The sequence below is a fragment of the Leuresthes tenuis genome, unplaced genomic scaffold (assembly GCF_036924035.1).
Source record: "Leuresthes tenuis unplaced genomic scaffold, fLeuTen1.0.hap1 SCAF_15, whole genome shotgun sequence".
NCBI classification, from domain to species: domain Eukaryota; kingdom Metazoa; phylum Chordata; class Actinopteri; order Atheriniformes; family Atherinopsidae; genus Leuresthes; species Leuresthes tenuis.
In genome coordinates, this window is record NW_027325369.1 from 9,408,479 (window position 1) to 9,421,494 (window position 13,016).

Consider the following 13,016-nt stretch of genomic DNA (forward strand, 5'->3'; position numbering starts at 1 on the left):
TGAGGCTGCGTTTCACTGAGGTTAAACTCATTGATCAATGTTGGTTCTGTTTATATTAATATGAATATAATTGAAGAATGAGGCTGGGTTTCACTGAGGTTCAGCTTTGTGATCAATGTTTGTTCTGTTTATATTAATATAAATATAATTGATGAATGAGGCTGGGTTTCACTGAGGTTCAGCTTTGTGATCAATGTTGGTTCTGTTTATATTAATATGAATATAATTGATGAATGAGGCTGGGTTTCACTGAGGTTCAGCTTTGTGATCAATGTTGGTTCTGTATATATTTATATGAATATAATTAATGAATGAGGCTGTGTTTCAAAGAACTTAAACTCATTGATCAATGTTGGTTCTGTTTATATTAATATGAATATAATTGAGGAATGAGGCTGCGTTTCACTGAGGTTAAACTCATTGATCAATGTTGGTTCTGTTTATATTAATATGAATAAAATTGATGAATGAGGCTGGGTTTCACTGAGGTTCAGCTTTGTGATCAATGTTGGTTCTGTATATATTTATATGAATATAATTAATGAATGAGGCTGTGTTTCAAAGAACTTAAACTCATTGATCAATGTTGGTTCTGTTTATATTAATATGAATATAATTGAGGAATGAGGCTGCGTTTCACTGAGGTTAAACTCATTGATCAATGTTGGTTCTGTTTATATTAATATGAATAAAATTGATGAATGAGGCTGGATTTCACTGAGATTCAGCTTTGTGGTCAATGTTGGTTCTTTTTATATTAATATGAATATAATTGATGAATGAGGCTGGGTTTCACTGAGGTTAAACTCATTGATCAATATTGGTTCTGTTTATATTAATATGAATATAATTGATGAATGAGGCTGGGTTTCACTGAGGTTCAGCTTTGTGATCAATGTTGGTTCTCTTTATATTAATATGAACATAATTGAGGAATGAGGCTGCGTTTCACTGAGGTTAAACTCATTGACCAATGTTGGTTCTGTTTATATTAATATGAATATAATTGATAAATGAGGCTGGGTTTCACTGAGGTTCAGCTTTGTGATCAATGTTTGTTCTATTTGTATTACTATGAATATAATTCAGGAATGAGGCTGCGTTTCACTGAGGTTAAACTCATTGATCAATGTTGGTTCTGTTTATATTAATATGAGTATAATTGAAGAATGAGGCTGGGTTTCACTGAGGTTCAGCTTTGTGATCAATGTTTGTTCTGTTTATATTAATATAAATATAATTGATGAATGAGGCTGGGTTTCACTGAGGTTCAGCTTTGTGATCAATGTTGGTTCTGTTTATATTAATATGAATATAATTGATGAATGAGGCTGGGTTTCACTGAGGTTAAACTCATTGATCAATATTGGTTCTGTTTATATTAATATGAATATAATTGATGAATGAGGCTGGGTTTCACTGAGGTTTAGCTTTGTGATCAATGTTGGTTCTGTTTATATTAATATGAATATAATTGATGAATGAGGCTGGGTTTCACTGAGGTTCAGCTTTGTGATCAATGTTGGTTCTGTTTATATTAATATGAATATAATTGATGAATGAGGCTGGGTTTCACTGAGATTCAGCTTTGTGGTCAATGTTGGTTCTGTTTATATTAATATGAATATAATTGATGAATGAGGCTGGGTTTCACTGAGGTTCAGCTTTGTGTTCAATGTTGGTTCTGTTTATATTAATATGAATATAATTGAGGAATGCGGCTGGGTTTCACTGATGTTCAGCTTTGTGAACAATGTTGGTTCTCTTTATATTAATATGAACATAATTGAGGAATGAGGCTGCGTTTCACTGAGGTTAAACTCATTGACCAATGTTGGTTCTGTTTATATTAATATGAATATAATTGATGAATGAGGCTGGGTTTCACTGAGGTTCAGCTTTGTGATCAATGTTTGTTCTGTTTATATTACTATGAATATAATTGAGGAATGAGGCTGCGTTTCCCTGAGGTTAAACTCATTGATCAATGTTGGTTCTGTTTATATGAATATGAATATAATTGATGAATGAGGCTGGGTTTCACTGAGATTCAGCTTTGTGGTCAATGTTGGTTCTGTTTATATTAATATGAATATAATTGATGAATGAGGCTGGGTTTCACTGAGGTTCAGCTTTGTGTTCAATGTTAGTTCTATTTATATTAATATGAATATAATTGAGGAATGCGGCTGGGTTTCACTGATGTTCAGCTTTGTGATCAATGTTGGTTCTCTTTATATTAATATGAACATAATTGAGGAATGAGGCTGCGTTTCACTGAGGTTAAACTCATTGACCAATGTTGGTTCTGTTTATATTAATATGAATATAATTGATGAATGAGGCTGGGTTTCACTGAGGTTCAGCTTTGTGGTCAATGTTGGTTCTGTTTATATTAATATGAATATAATTGATGAATGAGGCTGGGTTTCACTGAGGTTCAGCTTTGTGTTCAATGTTGGTTCTGTTTATATTAATATGAATATAATTGAGGAATGCGGCTGGGTTTCACTGATGTTCAGCTTTGTGATCAATGTTGGTTCTCTTTATATTAATATGAACATAATTGAGGAATGAGGCTGCGTTTCACTGAGGTTAAACTCATTGACCAATGTTGGTTCTGTTTATATTAATATGAATATAATTGATGAATGAGGCTGGGTTTCACTGAGGTTCAGCTTTGTGATCAATGTTTGTTCTATTTGTATTACTATGAATATAATTGAGGAATGAGGCTGCGTTTCACTGAGGTTAAACTCATTGATCAATGTTGGTTCTGTTTATATTAATATGAATATAATTGAAGAATGAGGCTGGGTTTCACTGAGGTTCAGCTTTGTGATCAATGTTTGTTCTGTTTATATTAATATAAATATAATTGATGAATGAGGCTGGGTTTCACTGAGGTTCAGCTTTGTGATCAATGTTGGTTCTGTTTATATTAATATGAATATAATTGATGAATGAGGCTGGGTTTCACTGAGGTTCAGCTTTGTGATCAATGTTGGTTCTGTATATATTTATATGAATATAATTAATGAATGAGGCTGTGTTTCAAAGAACTTAAACTCATTGATCAATGTTGGTTCTGTTTATATTAATATGAATATAATTGAGGAATGAGGCTGCGTTTCACTGAGGTTAAACTCATTGATCAATGTTGGTTCTGTTTATATTGATATGAATAAAATTGATGAATGAGGCTGGATTTCACTGAGATTCAGCTTTGTGGTCAATGTTGGTTCTTTTTATATTAATATGAATATAATTGATGAATGAGGCTGGGTTTCACTGAGGTTCAGCTTTGTGTTCAATGTTGGTTCTGTTTATATTAATATGAATATAATTGAGGAATGCGGCTGGGTTTCACTGATGTTCAGCTTTGTGATCAATGTTGGTTCTCTTTATATTAATATGAACATAATTGAGGAATGAGGCTGCGTTTCACTGAGGTTAAACTCATTGACCAATGTTGGTTCTGTTTATATTAATATGAATATAATTGATGAATGAGGCTGGGTTTCACTGAGATTCAGCTTTGTGGTCAATGTTGGTTCTGTTTATATTAATATGAATATAATTGATGAATGAGGCTGGGTTTCACTGAGGTTCAGCTTCGTGTTCAATGTTGGTTCTGTTTATATTAATATGAATATAATTGAGGAATGTGGCTGCGTTTCACTGATGTTCAGCTTTGTGATCAATGTTGGTTCTCTTTATATTAATATGAACATAATTGAGGAATGAGGCTGCGTTTCACTGAGCTTAAACTCATTGACCAATGTTGGTTCTGTTTATATTAATATGAATATAATTGATGAATGAGGCTGGGTTTCACTGAGGTTCAGCTTTGTGATCAATGTTTGTTCTGTTTATATTACTATGAATATAATTGAGGAATGAGGCTGCGTTTCACTGAGGTTAAACTCATTGATCAATGTTGGTTCTGTTTATATGAATATGAATATAATTGATGAATGAGGCTGGGTTTCACTGAGATTCAGCTTTGTGGTCAATGTTGGTTCTGTTTATATTAATATGAATATAATTGATGAATGAGGCTGGGTTTCACTGAGGTTCAGCTTTGTGTTCAATGTTGGTTCTGTTTATATTAATATGAATATAATTGAGGAATGCGGCTGGGTTTCACTGATGTTCAGCTTTGTGATCAATGTTGGTTCTCTTTATATTAATATGAACATAATTGAGGAATGAGGCTGCGTTTCACTGAGGTTAAACTCATTGACCAATGTTGGTTCTGTTTATATTAATATGAATATAATTGATGAATGAGGCTGGGTTTCACTGAGGTTCAGCTTTGTGATCAATGTTTGTTCTATTTGTATTACTATGAATATAATTCAGGAATGAGGCTGCGTTTCACTGAGGTTAAACTCATTGATCAATGTTGGTTCTGTTTATATTAATATGAATATAATTGAAGAATGAGGCTGGGTTTCACTGAGGTTCAGCTTTGTGATCAATGTTTGTTCTGTTTATATTAATATAAATATAATTGATGAATGAGGCTGGGTTTCACTGAGGTTCAGCTTTGTGATCAATGTTGGTTCTGTTTATATTAATATGAATATAATTGATGAATGAGGCTGGGTTTCACTGAGGTTCAGCTTTGTGATCAATGTTGGTTCTGTATATATTTATATGAATATAATTAATGAATGAGGCTGTGTTTCAAAGAACTTAAACTCATTGATCAATGTTGGTTCTGTTTATATTAATATGAATATAATTGAGGAATGAGGCTGCGTTTCACTGAGGTTAAACTCATTGATCAATGTTGGTTCTGTTTATATTAATATGAATAAAATTGATGAATGAGGCTGGGTTTCACTGAGGTTCAGCTTTGTGATCAATGTTGGTTCTGTATATATTTATATGAATATAATTAATGAATGAGGCTGTGTTTCAAAGAACTTAAACTCATTGATCAATGTTGGTTCTGTTTATATTAATATGAATATAATTGAGGAATGAGGCTGCGTTTCACTGAGGTTAAACTCATTGATCAATGTTGGTTCTGTTTATATTAATATGAATAAAATTGATGAATGAGGCTGGATTTCACTGAGATTCAGCTTTGTGGTCAATGTTGGTTCTTTTTATATTAATATGAATATAATTGATGAATGAGGCTGGGTTTCACTGAGGTTAAACTCATTGATCAATATTGGTTCTGTTTATATTAATATGAATATAATTGATGAATGAGGCTGGGTTTCACTGAGGTTTAGCTTTGTGATCAATGTTGGTTCTGTTTATATTAATATGAATATAATTGATGAATGCGGCTGGGTTTCACTGAGGTTCAGCTTTGTGATCAATGTTGGTTCTCTTTATATTAATATGAACATAATTGAGGAATGAGGCTGCGTTTCACTGAGGTTAAACTCATTGACCAATGTTGGTTCTGTTTATATTAATATGAATATAATTGATGAATGAGGCTGGGTTTCACTGAGGTTCAGCTTTGTGATCAATGTTTGTTCTATTTGTATTACTATGAATATAATTGAGGAATGAGGCTGCGTTTCACTGAGGTTAAACTCATTGATCAATGTTGGTTCTGTTTATATTAATATGAATATAATTGAAGAATGAGGCTGGGTTTCACTGAGGTTCAGCTTTGTGATCAATGTTTGTTCTGTTTATATTAATATAAATATAATTGATGAATGAGGCTGGGTTTCACTGAGGTTCAGCTTTGTGATCAATGTTGGTTCTGTTTATATTAATATGAATATAATTGATGAATGAGGCTGCGTTTCACTGAGGTTAAACTCATTGATCAATGTTGGTTCTGTTTATATTAATATGAATAAAATTGATGAATGAGGCTGGATTTCACTGAGATTCAGCTTTGTGGTCAATGTTGGTTCTTTTTATATTAATATGAATATAATTGATGAATGAGGCTGGGTTTCACTGAGGTTCAGCTTTGTGTTCAATGTTGGTTCTGTTTATATTAATATGAATATAATTGAGGAATGCGGCTGGGTTTCACTGATGTTCAGCTTTGTGATCAATGTTGGTTCTCTTTATATTAATATGAACATAATTGAGGAATGAGGCTGCGTTTCACTGAGGTTAAACTCATTGACCAATGTTGGTTCTGTTTATATTAATATGAATATAATTGATGAATGAGGCTGGGTTTCACTGAGGTTCAGCTTTGAGATCAATGTTTGTTCTGTTTATATTACTATGAATATAATTGAGGAATGAGGCTGCGTTTCACTGAGGTTAAACTCATTGATCAATGTTGGTTCTGTTTATATGAATATGAATATAATTGATGAATGAGGCTGGGTTTCACTGAGATTCAGCTTTGTGGTCAATGTTGGTTCTGTTTATATTAATATGAATATAATTGATGAATGAGGCTGGGTTTCACTGAGGTTCAGCTTTGTGTTCAATGTTGGTTCTGTTTATATTAATATGAATATAATTGAGGAATGCGGCTGGGTTTCACTGATGTTCAGCTTTGTGATCAATGTTGGTTCTCTTTATATTAATATGAACATAATTGAGGAATGAGGCTGCGTTTCACTGAGGTTCAGCTTTGTGTTCAATGTTGGTTCTGTTTATATTAATATGAATATAATTGAGGAATGCGGCTGGGTTTCACTGATGTTCAGCTTTGTGATCAATGTTGGTTCTCTTTATATTAATATGAACATAATTGAGGAATGAGGCTGCGTTTCACTGAGGTTAAACTCATTGACCAATGTTGGTTCTGTTTATATTAATATGAATATAATTGATGAATGAGGCTGGGTTTCACTGAGGTTCAGCTTTGTGATCAATGTTGGTTCTGTTTATATTAATATGAATATAATTGATGAATGAGGCTGGGTTTCACTGAGATTCAGCTCTGTGATCAATGTTGGTTCTGTTTATATTAATATGAATATAATTGATGAATGAGGCTGGGTTTCACTGAGATTCAGCTTTGTGATCAATGTTGGTTCTGTTTATATTAATATGAATATAATTCATGAATGAGGCTGGGTTTCACTGAGATTCAGCTCTGTGATCAATGTTGGTTCTGTTTATATTAATATGAATATAATTCATGAATGAGGCTGGGTTTCACTGAGATTCAGCTTTGTGGTCAATGTTGGTTCTGTTTATATTAATATGAATATAATTGATGAATGAGGCTGGGTTTCACTGAGGTTCAGCTTTGTGTTCAATGTTGGTTCTGTTTATATTAATATGAATATAATTGAGGAATGCGGCTGGGTTTCACTGATGTTCAGCTTTGTGATCAATGTTGGTTCTCTTTATATTAATATGAACATAATTGAGGAATGAGGCTGCGTTTCACTGAGGTTAAACTCATTGACCAATGTTGGTTCTGTTTATATTAATATGAATATAATTGATGAATGAGGCTGGGTTTCACTGAGGTTCAGCTTTGTGTTCAATGTTGGTTCTGTTTATATTAATATGAATATAATTGAGGAATGCGGCTGGGTTTCACTGATGTTCAGCTTTGTGATCAATGTTGGTTCTCTTTATATTAATATGAACATAATTAAGGAATGAGGCTGCGTTTCACTGAGGTTAAACTCATTGACCAATGTTGGTTCTGTTTATATTAATATGAATATAATTGATGAATGAGGCTGGGTTTCACTGAGGTTCAGCTTTGTGGTCAATGTTGGTTCTGTTTATATTAATATGAATATAATTGATGAATGAGGCTGGGTTTCACTGAGGTTCAGCTTTGTGTTCAATGTTGGTTCTGTTTATATTAATATGAATATAATTGAGGAATGCGGCTGGGTTTCACTGATGTTCAGCTTTGTGATCAATGTTGGTTCTGTTTATATTAATATGAATATAATTGAGGAATGAGGCTGCGTTTCACTGAGGTTAAACTCATTGACCAATGTTGGTTCTGTTTATATTAATATGAATATAATTGATGAATGAGGCTGGGTTTCACTGAGGTTCAGCTTTGTGATCAATGTTTGTTCTATTTGTATTACTATGAATATAATTGAGGAATGAGGCTGCGTTTCACTGAGGTTAAACTCATTGACCAATGTTGGTTCTGTTTATATTAATATGAATATAATTGATGAATGAGGCTGGGTTTCACTGAGGTTCAGCTTTGTGATCAATGTTGGTTCTGTTTATATTAATATGAATATAATTGATGAATGAGGCTGGGTTTCACTGAGATTCAGCTCTGTGATCAATGTTGGTTCTGTTTATATTAATATGAATATAATTGATGAATGAGGCTGGGTTTCACTGAGATTCAGCTTTGTGGTCAATGTTGGTTCTGTTTATATTAATATGAATATAATTGATGAATGAGGCTGGGTTTCACTGAGGTTAAACTCATTGACCAATGTTGGTTCTGTTTATATTAATATGAATATAATTGATGAATGAGGCTGGGTTTCACTGAGGTTCAGCTTTGTGATCAATGTTGGTTCTGTTTATATTAATATGAATATAATTGATGAATGAGGCTGGGTTTCACTGAGGTTCAGCTTTGAGATCAATGTTTGTTCTGTTTATATTACTATGAATATAATTGAGGAATGAGGCTGCGTTTCACTGAGGTTAAACTCATTGATCAATGTTGGTTCTGTTTATATGAATATGAATATAATTGATGAATGAGGCTGGGTTTCACTGAGATTCAGCTTTGTGGTCAATGTTGGTTCTGTTTATATTAATATGAATATAATTGATGAATGAGGCTGGGTTTCACTGAGGTTCAGCTTTGTGTTCAATGTTGGTTCTGTTTATATTAATATGAATATAATTGAGGAATGCGGCTGGGTTTCACTGATGTTCAGCTTTGTGATCAATGTTGGTTCTCTTTATATTAATATGAACATAATTGAGGAATGAGGCTGCGTTTCACTGAGGTTCAGCTTTGTGTTCAATGTTGGTTCTGTTTATATTAATATGAATATAATTGAGGAATGCGGCTGGGTTTCACTGATGTTCAGCTTTGTGATCAATGTTGGTTCTCTTTATATTAATATGAACATAATTGAGGAATGAGGCTGCGTTTCACTGAGGTTAAACTCATTGACCAATGTTGGTTCTGTTTATATTAATATGAATATAATTGATTAATGAGGCTGGGTTTAATATAAACAGAACCAATATTGATCAATGAGTTTAACCTCAGTGAAACCCAGCCTCATTCATCAATTTTATTCATATTAATATAAACAGAACCAACATTGATCAATGAGTTTAACCTCAGTGAAACGCAGCCTCATTCATCAATTTTATTCATATTAATATAAACAGAACCAACATTGATCACAAAGCTGAACCTCAGTGAAACCCAGCCTCATTCATCAATTATATACATATTAATATAAACAGAACAAGCATTGACCACAAAGCTGAACCTCAGTGAAACCCAGCCTCATTCATCAATTATATTCATATTAATATAAACAGAACCAACATTGATCAATGAGTTTAACCTCAGTGAAACGCAGCCTCATTCCTCAATTATGTTCATATTAATATAAACGGAACAAGCATTGACCACAAAGCTGAACCTCAGTGAAACCCAGCCTCATTCATCAATTATATTCATATCAATATAAACAGAACAAACATTGATCACAAAGCTGAACCTCAGTGAAACCCAGCCTCATTCATCAATTATATTCATATTAATATAAACAGAACCAACATTGATCACAAAGCTGAACCTCAGTGAAACCCAGCCTCATTCATCAATTATATTCATATTAATATAAACAGAACCAACATTGATCACAAAGCTGAACCTCAGTGAAACTCAGCCTCATTCATCAATTATATACATATTAATATAAACAGAACAAGCATTGACCACAAAGCTGAACCTCAGTGAAACCCAGCCTCATTCATCAATTATATTCATATTAATATAAACAGAACAAACATTGATCACAAAGCTGAACCTCAGTGAAACCCAGCCTCATTCATCAATTATATTCATATTAATATAAACAGAACAAACATTGATCACAAAGCTGAACCTCAGTGAAACCCAGCCTCATTCATCAATTATATTCATATTAATATAAACAGAACCAACATTGATCAATGAGTTTAACCTCAGTGAAACCCAGCCTCATTCCTCAATTATATTCATATTCATATAAACAGAACCAACATTGATCACAAAGCTGAACCTCAGTGAAACCCAGCCTCATTCATCAGTTATATTCATATTAATATAAACAGAACCAACATTGATCAATGAGTTTAACCTCAGTGAAACGCAGCCTCATTCCTCAATTATATTCATATTAATATAAACAGAACCAACATTGATCAATGAGTTTAACCTCAGTGAAACGCAGCCTCATTCCTCAATTATGTTCATATTAATATAAAGAGAACCAACATTGATCACAAAGCTGAACATCAGTGAAACCCAGCCACATTCCTCAATTATATTCATATTAATATAAACAGAACCAACATTGAACACAAAGCTGAACCTCAGTGAAACGCAGCCTCATTGCTCAATTATATTCATATTAATATAAACAGAACCAACATTGATCAATGAGTTTAAGTTCTTTGAAACACAGCCTCATTCATTAATTATATTCATATAAATATATACAGAACCAACATTGATCACAAAGCTGAAACTCAGTGAAACCCAGCCTCATTCATCAATTATATTCATATTAATATAAACAGAACCAACATTGATTAATGAGTTTAACCTCAGGGAAACGCAGCCTCATTCCTCAATTATATTCATATAAATATAAACAGAACCAACATTGATCACAAAGCTGAACCTCAGTGAAACCCAGCCTCATTCATCAATTATATACATATTAATAGAAACAGAACAAGCATTGATCAAAAAGCTGAACCTCAGTGAAACGCAGCCTCATTCCTCAATTATATTCATATTAATATAAACAGAACCAACATTGATCAATGAGTTTAAGTTCTTTGAAAAACAGCCTCATTCATTAATTATATTCATATAAATATATACAGAACCAACATTGATCACAAAGCTGAACCTCAGTGAAACCCAGCCTCATTCATCAATTATATTCATATTAATATAAACAGAACCAACATTGATCACAAAGCTGAACCTCAGTGAAACTCAGCCTCATTCATCAATTATATACATATTAATATAAACAGAACAAGCATTGACCACAAAGCTGAACCTCAGTGAAACCCAGCCTCATTCATCAATTATATTCATATTAATATAAACAGAACAAACATTGATCACAAAGCTGAACCTCAGTGAAACTCAGCCTCATTCATCAATTATATTAATTTTAATATAGACAGAACCATCATTGATCAATGAGTTTAACCTCAGTGAAACCCACCTTATTCCTCAATTATATTCATATTAATATAAACAGAACCAACATTGATCACAAAGCTGAACCTCAGTGAAACTCAGCCTCATTCATCAATTATATACATATTAATATAAACGGAACAAGCATTGACCACAAAGCTGAACCTCAGTGAAACCCAGCCTCATTCATCAATTATATTCATATCAATATAAACAGAACAAACATTGATCACAAAGCTGAACCTCAGTGAAACCAAGCCTCATTCATCAATTATATTCATATTAATATAAACAGAACCAACATTGATGAATGAGTTTAACCTCAGTGAAACCCAGCCTCATTCCTCAATTATATTCATATTCATATAAACAGAACCAACATTGATCACAAAGCTGAACCTCAGTGAAACCCAGCCTCATTCATCAGTTATATTCATATTAATATAAACAGAACCAACATTGATCAATGAGTTTAACCTCAGTGAAACGCAGCCTCATTCCTCAATTATATTCATAGTAATATAAACAGAACAAACATTGATCACAAAGCTGAACCTCAGTGAAACCCAGCCTCATTCATCAATTATATTCATATTAATATAAACAGAACCAACAGTGATCAATGAGTTTAACCTCAGTGAAACGCAGCCTCATTCCTCAATTATGTTCATATTAATATAAACAGAACCAACATTGATCAATGAGTTTAACCTCAGTGAAACGCAGCCTCATTCCTCAATTATGTTCATATTAATATAAAGAGAACCAACATTGACCACAAAGCTGAACCTCAGTGAAACCCAGCCTCATTCATCAATTATATTCATATTAATATAAACAGAACCAACATTGATCACAAAGCTGAACCTCAGTGAAACCCAGCCTCATTCATCAATTATATTCATATTAATATAAACAGAACCAACATTGATCAATGAGTTTAACCTCAGTGAAACGCAGCCTCATTCCTCAATTATGTTCATATTAATATAAAGAGAACCAACATTGATCACAAAGCTGAACATCAGTGAAACCCAGCAACATTCCTCAATTATATTCATATTAATATAAACAGAACAAACATTGAACACAAAGCTGAACCTCAGTGAAACCCAGCCTCATTCATCAACTATATTCATATGAATATAAAGAGAACCAACATTGATCAATGAGTTTAACCTCAGTGAAACGCAGCCTCATTGCTCAATTATATTCATATTAATATAAACAGAACCAACATTGATCAATGAGTTTAAGTTCTTTGAAACACAGCCTCATTCATTAATTATATTCATATTATTATAAACAGAACCAACAGTGATCAATGAGTTTAAGTTCTTTGAAACACAGCCTCATTCATTAATTATATTCATATAAATATATACAGAACCAACATTGATCACAAAGCTGAACCTCAGTGAAACCAAGCCTCAATCATCAATTATATTCATTTTAATATAGACAGAACCATCATTGATCAATAAGTTTAACCTCAGTGAAACCCACCTTATTCCTCAATTATATTCATATTAATATAAACAGAACCAACATTGATCACAAAGCTGAACCTCAGTGAAACTCAGCCTCATTCATCAATTATATACATATTAATATAAACGGAACAAGCATTGACCACAAAGCTGAACCTCAGTGAAACCCAGCCTCA